Consider the following 16,150-nt stretch of genomic DNA (forward strand, 5'->3'; position numbering starts at 1 on the left):
TCATCCCCTGACCTTACTCCCGCTGTACTACAGAAAGCCAGTGACTGTCTGTCCGCAGACTATGACATCATGTCTGCCCTCTATCTGAAACTCAACCTCTCCAAAACTGTACTCCTTCTGCTCCCACCGTCTACTAACTTCCCTAAACCTGACATTCCGCTCTCCGTGGGTGGCACCATAATAACATCCCGGCAGCATGCGCGCTGGCTGGGTGTTATGTTTGACTCCGATCTCTCCTTCACATCCCATATACAATCTCTTGCCCGCTTTTGCTGCTTACACCTTAAGAACATCTCTAGAATCCGCCCTTTTCTCACCATGGAAACAACAAAACCCCTCACTGTCGCCTTGATCCACTCCCGCCGGGATTACTGTAAGACTCTATTAATTGGCCTCCCCCTCACTCGACTTTCCCCTCTCCAGTCTATCCTTAATGCAGCAGCCAGGGTCATCTACCTGGCTAATCGGTATTCAGACGTGTCTGCTCTTCGCCAGTCCTTACACTGGCTGCCCATTCATTATAGGATCCAATTCAAAGTACTTGTTCTCACCCACAAAGCTCTTCACAGTGCAGAACCCCTTACATCTCCTCCCTTATTTCTGTCTATCGGCCTAGCCGACCGCTGCGCTCTGCACATGACTTTCGACTAACCTCTGCACTATTCCGTACCTCCCACTCCTGTCTCCAAGACTTCTCCCGCGCTGCGCCAATCCTCTGGAATGTATCAGGCTACACGGGAAAGAGACAGAGGGAAAGGTGAACTGAGAGTGGACCCTCTGGGTCGCGGCTCCAGAGCCCCCTAGGGCGAGCAAACCAGATGTACGCACCCCCTGTACAGGGAGTGTTAGGAGCAGGCACAAGGAGGATGGAACCGCAACTGCCAGAGCCAAAATGACGACTGGGTAAAGTTGGTAAACAGGAACGCTGAGGAGACGAGGATGTCGAGGCAGTGAGCTGGAAAAAAAACACAAGTATTAAATGACGGCAATACTGAGAGTATGGAGGCAGAGGAGGACAATAGAACCAGGAAAAGACGGAACAAGCACGGAAGGAAAGGAGCACTTGGAACCAGCAAATGAGAAGGCCTGAGCACGATGCTAGATAAGCAGCAAAGCAGAATCGCAGCAACGAAGATACACAGGCGCTTACCTGCGTGAGCGCCAAGCAGAAATACCCGGTGGGCGGCGCCATATTGGAGGCGGGGCCACCGGGTCACGACCTCCCAGAAACCCGAGCGGCGGAGGAGACGCTACGGCGCATGCGCGGACCGCCGACGTGTCGGGAACCAGAGAAGCTGGGCAGAGAAGGACGGGTAGGGACCTTGGGAGCGCGCCTGCCGGACAGGTAAGTATCAGTGATTGTGACAGAATGCTCTACCCCAAGAACTTAGGACCATTCACAATTTGCATAGTTTTAGGCGCACCCTCAAAACATATTTGTTCAGAGCGGCCTATCACGTTCCCTAACAAAAGTCATTTTGTGTAAGGGCGCGTGTGTAATCCAATTCACTATCTCCATCTATCCCCCACCCCCTGAAGATGGCTGGATCATCATTGTAAATAAGCTCCTGTACTTTGTATCTCCCCCACCTCTTTGTAGATTGTAAGCTCTCACGAGTAGGGTCATCTTATTGTGGTTTAATTATTGTATTGTTAACGTTGTTACTTATGAGTTGTTTGAAACTGTTAAACTGTAAATTTAGCACTGCGGAATATGTTGGCGCTATATAAGTAAAGATTATTATTATTATTCTGCCACTAAACTGCCAGCGGGGTTTTACAAAGGGCACATTCTTTATTCTTAAAGTCTTAAAGTGATTAAGCAGAAAATGGCCCGAATTAACAACAAAGGTGACATTCTCATAGATTATTATTATTATTTATTTATATAGCACCATTGGTTTCATGGTGCTGTACATAAGGAGAGGTTAAATACAAATTACAGATATCACTTACAGTAAAGGTACCGTCACATTAAGCGACGCTGCAGCGATATAGACAACGATGTCGATCGCTGCAGCGTCGCTGTTTGGTCGCTGGAGAGCTGTCACACAGACAGCTCTCCAGCGACCAACGATGCCGAGGTCCCTGGGTAACCAGGGTAAACAGAGGGTTACTAAGCGCAGGGCTGCGCTTAGTAACCCGATGTTTACCCTGGTTACCATTATAAATGTAAAAAAAAAAAAAAAACTACATACTTACATTCCCGGTGTCTGGTCATGTCCCTCGCCTTCAGCTTCCGCACTGACTGAGCACCGGCCGTAAAGCACAGCGGTGACATCACCGCTGTGCTCTGCTTTACGGCCGGCCGGCGCTCACCAGTCAGTGCGGGAAGCTGAAGGCGAGGGACATGACCAGACACTGGGAATGTAAGCATGTAGTAACATAGTAACATAGTTAGTAAGGCCGAAAAAAGACATTTGTCCATCCAGTTCAGCCTATATTCCATCATAATAAATCCCCAGATCTACGTCCTTCTACAGAACCTAATAATTGTATGATACAATATTGTTCTGCTCCAGGAAGACATCCAGGCCTCTCTTGAACCCCTCGACTGAGTTCGCCATAACCACCTCCTCAGGCAAGCAATTCCAGATTCTCACTGCCCTAACAGTAAAGAATCCTCTTCTATGTTGGTGGAAAAACCTTCTCTCCTCCAGACGCAAAGAATGCCCCCTTGTGCCCGTCACCTTCCTTGGTATAAACAGATCCTCAGCGAGATATTTGTATTGTCCCCTTATATACTTATACATGGTTATTAGATCGCCCCTCAGTCGTCTTTTTTCTAGACTAAATAATCCTAATTTCGCTAATCTATCTGGGTATTGTAGTTCTCCCATCCCCTTTATTAATTTTGTTGCCCTCCTTTGTACTCTCTCTAGTTCCATTATATCCTTCCTGAGCACCGGTGCCCAAAACTGGACACAGTACTCCATGTGCGGTCTAACTAGGGATTTGTACAGAGGCAGTATAATGCTCTCATCATGTGTATCCAGACCTCTTTTAATGCACCCCATGATCCTGTTTGCCTTGGCAGCTGCTGCCTGGCACTGGCTGCTCCAGGTAAGTTTATCATTAACTAGGATCCCCAAGTCCTTCTCCCTGTCAGATTTACCCAGTGGTTTCCCGTTCAGTGTGTAATGGTGATATTGATTCCCTCTTCCCATGTGTATAACCTTACATTTATCATTGTTAAACCTCATCTGCCACCTTTCAGCCCAAGTTTCCAACTTATCCAGATCCATCTGTAGCAGAATACTATCTTCTCTTGTATTAACTGCTTTACATAGTTTTGTATCATCTGCAAATATCGATATTTTACTGTGTAAACCTTCTACCAGATCATTAATGAATATGTTGAAGAGAACAGGTCCCAATACTGACCCCTGCGGTACCCCACTGGTCACAGCGACCCAGTTAGAGACTATACCATTTATAACCACCCTCTGCTTTCTATCACTAAGCCAGTTACTAACCCATTTACACACATTTTCCCCCAGACCAAGCATTCTCATTTTGTGTACCAACCTCTTGTGCGGCACGGTATCAAACGCTTTGGAAAAATCGAGATATACCACGTCCAATGACTCACCGTGGTCCAGTCTATAGCTTACCTCTTCATAAAAACTGATTAGATTGGTTTGACAGGAGCGATTTCTCATAAACCCATGCTGATATGGAGTTAAACAGTTATTCTCATTGAGATAATCCAGAATAACATCCCTCAGAAACCCTTCAAATATTTTACCAACAATAGAGGTTAGACTTACTGGCCTATAATTTCCAGGTTCACTTTTAGAGCCCTTTTTGAATATTGGCACCACATTTGCTATGCGCCAGTCCTGCGGAACAGACCCTGTCGCTATAGAGTCACTAAAAATAAGAAATAATGGTTTATCTATTACATTACTTAGTTCTCTTAGTACTCGTGGGTGTATGCCATCCGGACCCGGAGATTTATCTATTTTAATCTTATTTAGCCGGTTTCGCACCTCTTCTTGGGTTAGATTGGTGACCCTTAATATAGGGTTTTCATTGTTTCTTGGGATTTCATCTAGCATTTCATTTTCCACCGTGAATACCGTGGAGAAGAAGGTGTTTAATATGTTAGCTTTTTCCTCGTCATCTACAACCATTCTTTCCTCACTATTTTTTAAGGGGCCTACATTTTCAGTTTTTATTCTTTTACTATTGATATAGTTGAAGAACAGTTTGGGATTAGTTTTACTCTCCTTAGCAATGTGCTTCTCTGTTTCCTTTTTGGCAGCTTTAATTAGTTTTTTAGATAAAGTATTTTTCTCCCTATAGTTTTTTAGAGCTTCAATGGTGCCATCCTGCTTTAGTAGTGCAAATGCTTTCTTTTTACTGTTAATTGCCTGTCTTACTTCTTTGTTTAGCCACATTGGGTTTTTCCTATTTCTAGTCCTTTTATTCCCACAAGGTATAAACCGCTTACACTGCCTATTTAGGATGTTCTTAAACATTTCCCATTTATTATCTGTATTCTCATTTCTGAGGATATTGTCCCAGTCTACCAGATTAAGGGCATCTCTAAGCTGTTCAAACTTTGCCTTCCTAAAGTTCAATGTTTTTGTGACTCCCTGACAAGTCCCCCTAGTGAAAGACAGGTGAAACTGCACAATATTGTGGTCGCTATTTCCTAAATGCCCAACCACCTGCAGATTTGTTATTCTGTCAGGTCTATTAGATAGTATTAGGTCTAAAAGTGCTGCTCCTCTGGTTGGATTCTGCACCAATTGTGAAAGATAATTTTTCTTGGTTATTAGCAGAAACCTGTTGCCTTTATGGGTTTCACAGGTTTCTGTTTCCCAGTTAATATCCGGGTAGTTAAAGTCCCCCATAACCAGGACCTCATTATGGGTTGCAGCTTCATCTATCTGCTTTAGAAGTAGACTTTCCATGCTTTCTGTTATATTTGGGGGTTTGTAACAGACCCCAATGAGAATTTTGTTACCATTTTTCCCTCCATGAATTTCAACCCATATGGACTCGACATCCTCATTCCCTTCGCTAATATCCTCCCTTAAAGTGGACTTTAGACAAGACTTTACATAGAGACAAACCCCTCCTCCTCTCCGATTTTTACGATCCTTTCTAAACAGACTGTAACCCTGTAAGTTAACTGCCCAGTCATAGCTTTCATCTAACCATGTCTCGGTTATTCCCACTATGTCAAAGTTACCTGTAGATATTTCTGCTTCTAGTTCTTCCATCTTGTTTGTCAGGCTTCTGGCGTTTGCGAGCATGCAGTTTAGAGGATTTTGTTTTGTTCCAATCTCCTCACTGTGGATTGTTTTAGAAATGTTCTTACCTCCCTTCTGAGCATGTTTTCCTGGGTCGTCTTTGTTCGAGTCTAATGTTTTTCTTCCCGTCCCCTCTTCTTCTAGTTTAACGCCCTCCTGATGAGTGTAGCGAGTCTTCTGGCGAATGTGTGTTTCCCAGGTTTGTTGAGGTGTAGTCCGTCTCTGGCGAGCAGTCCATCATACCAGTAATTCACACCGTGGTCCAGGAATCCAAATCCTTGTTGTCTGCACCATCGTCTTAGCCAGTTGTTTGCATCAAGGATCCTGTTCCATCTCCTGGTGCCATGCCCGTCTACTGGAAGGATAGAAGAAAAAACTACCTGTGCATCCAGTTCCTTTACTTTCTTCCCCAACTCTTCAAAGTCCTTGCAGATTGTCGGTAGGTCCTTCCTTGCTGTGTCATTGGTGCCAACATGTATCAGAAGAAATGGGTGGACGTCCTTGGAGCTGAAGAGCTTTGGTATCCTATCGGTCACATCCTTGATCATCGCACCTGGAAGGCAGCATACTTCTCTTGCAGTTATGTCCGGTCTGCAGATGGCTGCTTCGGTGCCTCTCAGTAGTGAGTCTCCCACCACCACCACTCTTCGTTGCTTCTTGGCTGTACTTTTTGCTGTCACTTGTTGCTGTGTGCCCTTTTCTTTTTTGCTTGTGTTATTTTTTTTACATTTACAATGGTAACCAGGGTAAACATCGGGTTACTAAGCGCGGCCCTGCAATTAGTAACCCGATATTTACCCTGGTTACCAGTGAAGACATCGCTGGATCGGCGTCACACACGCCGATTCAGCGATGTCAGCAGGAGATCAGCGACGAAATAAAGTTCTGATCTTTCCCCAGCGACCAACGATCTCCCAGCAGGGGCGTGATCGTTGGTAGCTGTCACACATAACGATTTCGTTAACGATATCGCTGCTACGTCACAAAAAGCAACGACATCGTTAACGATATCGTTATGTGTGACGGTACCTTAAGCAAACTAACAATTACAGACTGATACAGAGGGGCGCGGACCGTGCCCTTGCGGGCTTACATTCTACAGGATGGTGGGGAAGGAGACAATAGGTTGAGGGTTGCAGGAGCTCCGGTGTTGGTGAGGCGGCAGCTTCAGTAGTGGTGAGGAGGCAGCGGGGTCAGTGCAGGCTGTAGGCTTACCTGAAAAGGTGGCTTTTCAGGTTCCGTCTGAAGGATCCGAATGTGGTTGATAGTCGGATGTGTTGGGGCCAAGAATTCCAGAGAATGGGAGATATTCGGGAGAAGTCTTGGAGGCGGTTGGGTGAGGAGTGAATTAGTGTGGAGGAGAGAAGGAGGTCTTGGGAGTACCGGAGATTATGTGAGGGAAGATATCTGGAGATTAGTTCAGAGATATATGGAGGAGACAGGTTATGGATGGCTTTGTAGGTTAGTATTAGTAATTAGAACTGGATACGCTGAGGGAATGTGAGCCAGTGAAGAGATTTGCAGAGGGGGAAGCAGAGGAGTAGCGAGGAGAGAGATGAATTAGTCGGGCAGCAGAGTTAAGGATGGACTGGAGAGGTGCAAGGGTGTTAGCAGGGAGGCTACGGAAAAGGATGTTGCAGTAGTCAAGGCGGGAGATGATGAGTGCATGCACAAGTATTTTAGTAGATTGACGGTTGAGGAAATTACGGATTCTGGATATTTTTTGAGCTGGAGGCGACAGGAGGTGGAAAGAGCTTGGACGTGCGGTTTGAATGACGGGGTAGAGTCAAGGGTTACTCCGAGGCAGCAGACTTCTGGTACGGGGGAAAGCGTGATGTCGTTAATTGCGATAGATAGGTCAGGTAAGGAAGATCTATGAGATGGAGGAGCGCTAATGAGTTCAGATTTGTCCACTTTGAGTTTGAGGAAGCGAGAGGAGAAAAAGGAGGATATGGCTGATAGACACATCGGGATTCTGGATAGTAGAGAGGTGATGTCGGGGCCAAAAAGTTAGATCTGAGTCTCATCAGCATAAAGGTGGTACTGGAATCCATGAGACTTTATGAGTTGTCCCAGGCCGAGTGTATAGATTGAGAAGAGTAGGGGTCCTAGAACAGAGCCTTGGGGGACTCCAACAGAGAAGAGGGTGGGACGAGGAGGTAGTGTGGGACTGGGAGACGCTGAATGTGCGATTGGAAAGGTATGAGGAGATCCAGGATAGGGCGAGATCTTTGATGCCAAAGAAGGAGAGGATCTGTAGTAGGAGGCAGTGATCAACTGTGTTGAAAGCAGAGGACCGGTCGAGTACAGAGTATTGTTCATTAGCTTTGGCTGTAAGTAGGTCATTAGTGATTTTGGTCAGGGCTGTCTCAGTTGAGTTATGGGGGCGGAAACCAGATTGTCGATTGTCAAAGAGCAAGTTAGATGAGAGGTAGGAGGAAAGTTCAGCGTGGACATGCTGCTCCAGGAGTTTGTAAGCGAATGGGAGCAGTGATATTGGGCGATAGCTGGACATAGCCGTTGGATCGAGAGTTGTTTTTTTAAGGATAGGCGTGATTGTGGCATGTTTGAAAGCAGAAAGGAAAGTGCCAGAAGTTGGTGATGGGTTGAAGAGGTGGGTTAGGGATGGGATAATAAGAGTGGTGGTGAGGTTGGGCAGGAGGTGCGATGGGAGGGTGTCGAGCGCACAGGTGGTGAGGTGCGATTTGGAGAGGAGACAATTAAGCCCCCCTTCAGTGATGTTGGATAGGGAGGTTATGGAGTTTGGGCATTGGTCTGGTATACAAAGGGGTTGTGGTGATTGAACAATGAAGACTTGCCTTGTTTGGTCAATCTTATTTTTTTTTTTTTTTAAAACATCATTTTTATTGGTTGTTTTTTTTTTTTTTTAAACAAATAAGTACAATACATATTGCAAATGTTGCTTTAAATTATTACATAGAAATAAAACAAACATTAATCTTTGTAACACAAATAGTATTAACATATCCCCTAATGTCCACATCTAACCAGCTTCAATGATTGGAATCCGACAATCAAATCCAGAACATACACCAACTGATGCATTTATCATGTGACAAATTTTAATTTATCCAAACTACCACTTAAATCTTCTAACAAATACCAATCTGAATTAACAAAGGACCTCATTATCTCTTGAATTTCCCCTGTCGACAATAAGGATTCTATGAACACTCTCCATTTTTAAAAAAATCTTTTCGTCATCTTATCTTTATCCCTTTCTGCTTCTCTTTTTTCTAAATATAGGACAGCCATTAGTCCTGCTTTAATCTCTTTTATCCCTGGGAGTGTACTAGCCAACCAATATTGCAAAATTAAACGTTTTGTCACCAAAGCAATAGTATGGAACAGATCATGTAACTGACCCCCTCTTGTTTTGCCTGTCGTATAATGAAACAGCCAGCACATCGGGCTAGAATCCACCCAGATCCCACACATCTGTAGATACATATCTTGAACCATTGTCCATAACTCTTGTGTCTTGGGACACGACCAATCTTATTTTTAAAGTGTGTGTCAGCAGAGATGAGGGAGGTTGGAGGGGGCAGTGGGGGGCGAAGGAGGGAGTTAAAGGTTTTGAATAACTGTTTGGGGTTGTAGGATCGGGAAGATATGAGGGTTGTGAAGTAGGCCTTTTTAGCAGAGGTGAGAGCAGATTTAAAAGCGAGTGTTGCCTGTTTGAATGCAACGAAGTAGTCTTGCGAATGTGTTTTCTTCTGCTCTGCAACCCTGGACACTTGCCGGAGATTTTTAGTGGTGTTATTGTGCCAGGGTTGTCTATTGATACGTCGCACTCTGCCATGAACGAGATGGGCAACCGTGTCAATAGCTGATGCGAGAGTGACATTGTAGAAAGCAGTGGCACTGTGTGTGTTGTGGAGTGAGGATATGGATGCCAGTGGTAGGATAGAGTCAGAGAATGTGTGCAAGGTTTTTACGGGGGTGCGCATGTTGCTGGACATGGGTGACCGGTGAGGAGGACCGGGATGAGAAGGTGAGCAGATGGTGGTCCGATAGAAGGAGAGGGGAAGTGGTAAAGTTAGATAAAGAGCAGAGACTGGTGAAGACCAGGTCTAGTGTATGTCCGTCTGTGTGGATGGCTGCGGAGGACCACTGAGTAAGTCCAAAAGATGAAGTAAGGGACAGAAGTTTGGAGGCTGTTGACTCAAGGATATCAGTGGGGATGTTGAAGTCACCCATGATGATGGTGGGAATGTCAACAGAGAGAAAGTGAAAAAGTCAGGTGGAGAATTGGTCAATAAAGGCAGTGGCCGGGCCCGGAGGTCAGTATGTGACAGCCACTTGGAGGTTGGAGGGAGAGTAAATGTGGACAGAGTGGACTTCAAAAGCAGGGAGTATAAGGGAGGGTAGAGGTGGGATTGGGTTAAAGGTGCAGTTTGAAGAAAGGAGAAGACCGACTCCTCCACCATGTTTGTTGCCGGGTTGAGGGGTGTGGGTGAAGTGTAGGCCGCTGTAACACAGCGCAGCAGGGGAGGCGGTGTCAGAGGGTGTTAGCCATGTTTCTGTGAGGCCCAGGAAGGCAAGCTTGTGAGAGAGATAAAGGTGATGAATCACATGAAGCTTATTGCGGATTAAGCGGGCATTCCAGATTGCTCCAGAGAGAGGGAGCAGGGGGGTGGGCGTCAGGGGCACGAGTTTTATGTATGAAAGATTGCGGTAGTTCATATTGGATAGGGAGCGGTAGGAGGGGGTAGTAATGGAAGGTTTGAGCTGTGGGGGTCCAGGGTTGGGAGATATGTCGCCAGCAGTTTGGAGAAGCAGAGAAAGGGAGAACAGGTGAGAGAAGGAGAGTGGCCAGCTTGTTTTATGTTTTATTAGGACAGATTTGAGGTTGAGGAGCAGGTCAGCAGAGGAGGACAGCTGGGGAAGAAAAAAAGAGATGATTATTTGGTTAGAGGGTGCTGGGGTTTGGGGATAGCAAAGGAGAGAGAGGATTAGTGGAGCAAACACTGTAAGGGCATATGTAGGCATGATGAGGGAGTAACATGGGTTAATAGAAAAGCTAAGTCCAAGTAATAAGAAGTGCTTACTCTGCAGACATACCCAAAAGAGACAGCGACATAGTGTGGGGTCCTGACTCCTGCCGTGACTAATAGATCACTCACGACCCTCTGTCAAATCAAGGGTACCTGATTTGGAGGCTGGTCAGGGGTACGAACAACTGGATACTGAGGAGTCCCGCGATCTCTGGTCAGAATGGCAGCCATTCCTGAAACTCGAGCAGCAGCTGCTCCTCTTAGTGTGCCCAAGCTGGTGACCAGGCATAGACCCTGGTGAATGGTCCTGCACTGTGATCCTCCATAATGGGGCGCTTCGGACATGAGCGCCTCTTCTGTGGTCATCCCTCCTTATAAGAGGGATCCATTGCGCTTCCTGCCTCCTCCGGTACCGATCCATGCCCCTCCCCATCCCCATCCAGCCTCCCTGCCGGGACGCGCCCAGTATCCACGCACCCCGATACTCACTGTGGGCGCCGCCATCTTGGCCTCGGTACACACCCCCTGATATCACGCGCCCCCGGAAGCCCGGCTCACTATGAAGCATTGGTCAGCAGGCAGAGGAGAGAGAGCGGCTTGGCGGCTGCAGAAGAGTCACTGGGCCCATAACTGCACCGCTCCACGTCTACATGTAAGTCGAGGCACCTCAGGACCCACGGACGGTGCTTCCACCACCTGAAGGCAGGCATACAGGCACTCTGCCTGTTCTTCCAATGACGGGACAGACACGGGTGAGTGGATAAGAAAGTCTTCAAGCTACTGGGTTTTCAGCACAAGGGTCCCGTCAGTACAGGAAACCCAACTGAAGCAAGGAAGATGTATCGCCCTTTTATTTTAGTAGGTTTCCTTTCGCGGCTAGGCGGATCCCTCTTTCAGGTGTGCTGTCATAGGTGAAGGGAAAACTATGGTTGAAAGATTGACACCAGTTGTATGTTTTGGAGACTCTCCTGGCTTTGGTATACAAATACTGACGTGTGAATGAGGCCTAAAGGTGAGTAATGTTTATATTATTTAAAATCCCCATTTAAAATAAACTGGTCAAAAACACTATGCATACCCAAAAGAGGTAGGACAGTGTAAAACTTTATAAAAGACTAGATGGCAGCCCGATTCTAAAGAATCGGGAGTCTAGAATCCATATATACTTTATTTATTTAAATGTAAGAATAATACAATTAATAAATAATAGTAAGAAAGAACAAAAATAATAGGCAGTATATGGAGAAAACACCAAACAAAAGTTCAAAATTGGTGTGAAAATGTCACTGAACCACTTCACAACTAAATATATATAGTTTTGGTAAATGGTATTATCATTTTTTTGACGAAATTCGGCAGGAGCTTGAACAGCAACGTCACTGGGCCCGCCTCCACGCAGTAGAAACTTGCTGTGAGGTAAAAATTCAAAAATCACACCAAAATCACACAGTACGGCACGTTTCTGATTGGTCGCTCGCAGCAGGCGGCAACCAATCAGACACTGGACACTGTTGACGTCACTTATCTCCGGACATTAGCTCCGGACATTAGCTCCGGACATTATCTCCGCACAAAGCCACGGAAGTTGGCACAAATTGCAGGAAGTAGTATTCTAGGCAATTAATCTCCGGACATTAGCTCCGGACATTAGCTCCGGACAAAGCCACGGAAGTTGGCACAAATTGCAGGAAGTAGTATTCTAGGCAATTATATATTAGATACCTGTTCTAGCACCATCTGCTTTGCGGTTGCATGGAGTTTCTGCTTTTATTGATATGCAAATTAGGATTAGAATTTCAGCAGAGCAGATGGTGACAAAATACCTATCTTTTAAAATGTTTTTCATTTCCCTGTCCTGTGCTACCTCTGCTTGTGCATGAACAGTGTTACTGACAGATTCCCTTTAAATGAGTGACCTTTAGATGGGTTCCTCATTTTAAGTAAATTAAAAATTAAACCTCTACAACTTTCTATCACATACTTTTTTTAACCCGTAATTATTTTAAGTTCTCTCAGGCGGCAAACCAGCACATAGTCATGATCAGTGCCTTGCGAAAGTATTCGGGCCCCCTTGAACTTTTCACCCTTTTCCCACATATCATGCTTCAAACATAAAGATACCAAATGTAAATTTTTGGAGAAGAATCAGCAACAAATGGAACACAATTGTGAAGTTGAATGAAATTTATTGGTTATTTTAAATTTTTGTCGAAAATCAAAAACTGAAAAGTGGGGCGTGCACCTTTAAGCTAATACTTTGTTGCGCCACCTTTTGCTGCGCTTACAGCTGCAAGTCGCTTGGGGTATGTCTCTATCAGGTTTGTACATCGAGAGACTGAAATTCTTGCCCATTCTTCCTTGGCAAACAGCTCGAGCTCAGTGAGGTTTGATGGAGATCGTTTGTGAACAGCAGTTTTCTGCTCTTTCCACAGATTCTCGATTGGATTGAGGTCTGGACTTTTACTTGGCCATTCTAACACCTAGATACGGGGCTTCATAGCTCAGTGGTTAGAGCACTGGTCTTGTAAACCAGGGGTCGTGAGTTCAATTCTCACTGGAGCCTTTGTGTTATATTGAAACTAAATAGTTTAATACTTGAGCTTATCTATAAAAATACCTGCTAAGGTGAAGGTTTATTATACTGAGAAAAAAATGTTCAGACGTAATAATTACATTACTTGGAGAGTTTTCATCCATTTCAGGTTTTCAAAAAAACGTTGTGGCAAAGAAAAAAAATACTTGCTGCTTCTGTGAAGCTGATCCTGAGGAAAACTACTCCAAACTAGGCACATTCAAATCAAAAATCTGCAAAAAAGGCCTTAAGAATGAAAATCTCGTTGCAAACTCTGCAAAAAAATCCCCAGGAAACACATCATGAACATAAAAACTCTTCCCAGAAGTACCTAATAAAGTGGTGTTTTCCTAAGTGGTTTCTGCTTGCAAAACTCATTGTTTTGTTACTATTTGCTTGCCTGAGGAGGTGGTGATGGCGAACTCAGTCGAGGGGTTCAAGAGAGGCCTGGATGTCTTCCTGGAGCAGAACAATATTGTATCATACAATTAGGTTCTGTAGAAGGACGTAGATCTGGGGATTTATTATGATGGAATATAGGTTGAACTGGATGGACAAATGTCTTTTTTCGGCCTTACTAACTATGTTACTATGTTACTATGTTTATTTGTGAACCATTCCATTGTTGATTTTGCTTTATGTTTGGGATCATGGTCTTGTCGGAAGACAAAACTCCGTCCCAGTCTCAGGTCTTTTGCAAACTCCAACAGGTTTTCTTCAAGAAAGGTCCTGTATTTGGCTCCATCCTTCTTCTCATTAATTTTAACCATCTTCCCTGTCCCTGCTGAAGAAAATCAGGCCCAATCCATGGTGCTGCCACCACCATGTTTGACAGTGGGGATGGTGTGTACAGGGTGTTGAGCTGTGTTGTCTTTACGCCAAACATATTGTTTGGCATTGTTGCCAAAAAGTTCAAGTTTGGTTTCATCTGACCAGAGCACCTTCTTCCACATGTTTGGTGTGTCTCCCAGGTGGCTTGTTGCAAGTTTTAAACAACACTTTTTATGGATATCTTTGAGAAATGGCTTTCTTCTTGTTACTCTTCCATAAAGGCCAGATTTGTACAGTGTATGACTGATTCTTGTCCTATGGATAGACTGTCCCACCTCAGCTGTAGATCCCTGCAGTTCATCCAGAGTGATCATGGGCCTCTTGGCTCCATCTCTGATCAGTCTTCTCCTTGTTTGAGATGAAAGTTTAGAGGGACGGCCGGGTCTTGGTAGATTTGCAGTGGTATGATACTCCTTCCATTTCAATATGCACAGTGCTCTTTGTGATGTTTAAAGTTTTGGAAATCATTTTGAATCCAAATCCAGCTTTAAATTTCTCTACAACAGTATCACGGACCTGCCTGTTGTGTTCCTTGGTCTTCATGATGCTCTCTGTGCTTCAAACAGAACCATGAGATTATCACAGAGCAGGTGCATTTATACGGAGACTTGATTACACACAGGTGGATTATATTTATCATCATTAGGCATTTAGGACAACATTGGATCCACAATGAACTTCTGGAGTGAGTTTACTGCACTGAAAGTAAAGGGGCCGAATAATATTGCACGCCCCACTTTTCAGTTTTTGAATTTCCACAAAAATTTGAAATAACCAATAAATTTCGTTCAACTTCACAATTGTGTTCCACTTGTTGTTGATTCTTCACCAAAAATGTACATTTGGTATCATTATGTTTGAAGCATGATATGTGGGAAAAGGTTGAAAAGTTCCAGGGGGCCAAATACTTTTGCAGGGCACTGTATATTTGGATCCAGTGTAGGTTATATACAGATTGCACAAACTTCACAATTCTTTTATGCTAGTTTCACACTATGATGCTGAGGTTTTTGTTTCTTATTCATCAACTTTTTTTTTTTTCCTTTCTGTTTTTTACAGGTTTAATGGCAAATATAAAAAAATTACAAAAATAAAACTAAATGCAGTGAGCAGTTCTGATTTGTAGCTACTTTTGAGTTTATTGAAAAGTTATAAAACTGGCACAAAAATGAGCATCAAAGTGATAGATCAGCGTGTCCCACATCAAATTCAGGTCACTCTAGCCTGGCCCAAATGTGTTCTGGGCATTAGAATGGGCATCAAAACTGGCAAATAGACAATTTTCACAGATTTGAGTAAGTAATTGATGTTTTTGAGGGGTTAAATGACTTTGGGCCACTGATCTCACACCACCAATACACAGATAGTGATGACCCGCATCAAATTCAGGTCACTTTAATCTTGGTCCAAATGTGTTCTGGGCATCAAAGAGGGCGTACTATGTACCGTATGTAATGCTGGTGTGAGGTCAGTGGCCCAAAGTTACTAAACCCCTCAAAAACACCAGTCAATTATTCAAATAATTAAAATGAACGTCCACTTTGCTGCCAGTTCAGATGTCCAGAAGCCATTTGGGCCAGACAAGAGTGACCTGAATTTGATGTGAGGCACCCTGATCTATATGTGAGATAGGTGGCCCAAAATCATTTAAACCCTTTCAACAACACCCTCCAATGCCCACTTTGATGCCAATTTTTGTCAGTTTTTTTACTTTAGTAGCTGCTTTTAAGCGTATCAGGGCCCCTCGCTGCATTGTATTTTATTGTAATTCTTTTTTTTTGTATATTTTTTTTACAGGTTTAACAACAAAAATAAAGAAGTCGCCAAATAAGAAATCAACCTTCGCTTCATTTTCACACTTGCGTCTGATCCACTTTTAGGAGGGTTCTCGCCGTATACTATATTCATTGTTCTGGAAAATTCACACGGAGACTAATGCTTATTTTTAAAGAGGCATTTCAGAATAAGCAAATCATCGCCTATCTACTGGATAGGTGATATCGCTTACATCGTTGTGGGTCCCATGGTTGAAAGCAAAGCGTTGACGGCAGAAGCAGATTGTGCTTGCATTTGACTGTGCATTAATGTCTATGGCATGGGTGCAGATTCCAGTGTGGATAATTTCTGTGCCATAGGTTTTGAATGGAGGCTTAGTGTTTGCGTTATTTGCAGTTTCCATACTGGCTAGCAAAGGGGATCCCGACAATGGGACTCCTACTGATTTTAGTTATCTTTCTAATTCTATGGACAGGTCATGTCTTGCTTTAACCAGAATGCCTCTTTTAAAGGGACACTGTCACCTGAATTTGGAGGGAACAATCTTCAGCCATGGAGGCAGGGTTTTGGGGTTTTTGATTCACCCTTTCCTTACCCGCTGGCTGCATGCTGGCTGCAATATTGGATTGAAGTTCATTCTCTGTCCTCCGTAGTACACGCCTGCACAAGGCAATCTTGCCTTGCCCAGG

The 16,150-nt window shown here is 44.3% G+C and overlaps 1 protein-coding gene and 1 non-coding gene across 2 annotated transcripts in view; both read left to right on the top strand.

Moving 5' to 3' along the window:
- Positions 1–16,150, top strand: part of LOC138681636 (saccharopine dehydrogenase-like oxidoreductase) — a 214,710-nt gene that overhangs the window by 19,053 nt on the left and 179,507 nt on the right. The gene's annotated exons all lie outside the window — the stretch shown is intronic.
- TRNAT-UGU (transfer RNA threonine (anticodon UGU)) lies at positions 12,773–12,845 on the top strand. Its single transcript has one exon. It is a non-coding gene; the product is annotated as a tRNA-Thr (tRNA).

This window comes from Ranitomeya imitator, chromosome 5 (genome assembly GCF_032444005.1).
Source record: "Ranitomeya imitator isolate aRanImi1 chromosome 5, aRanImi1.pri, whole genome shotgun sequence".
NCBI lineage: Eukaryota > Metazoa > Chordata > Amphibia > Anura > Dendrobatidae > Ranitomeya > Ranitomeya imitator.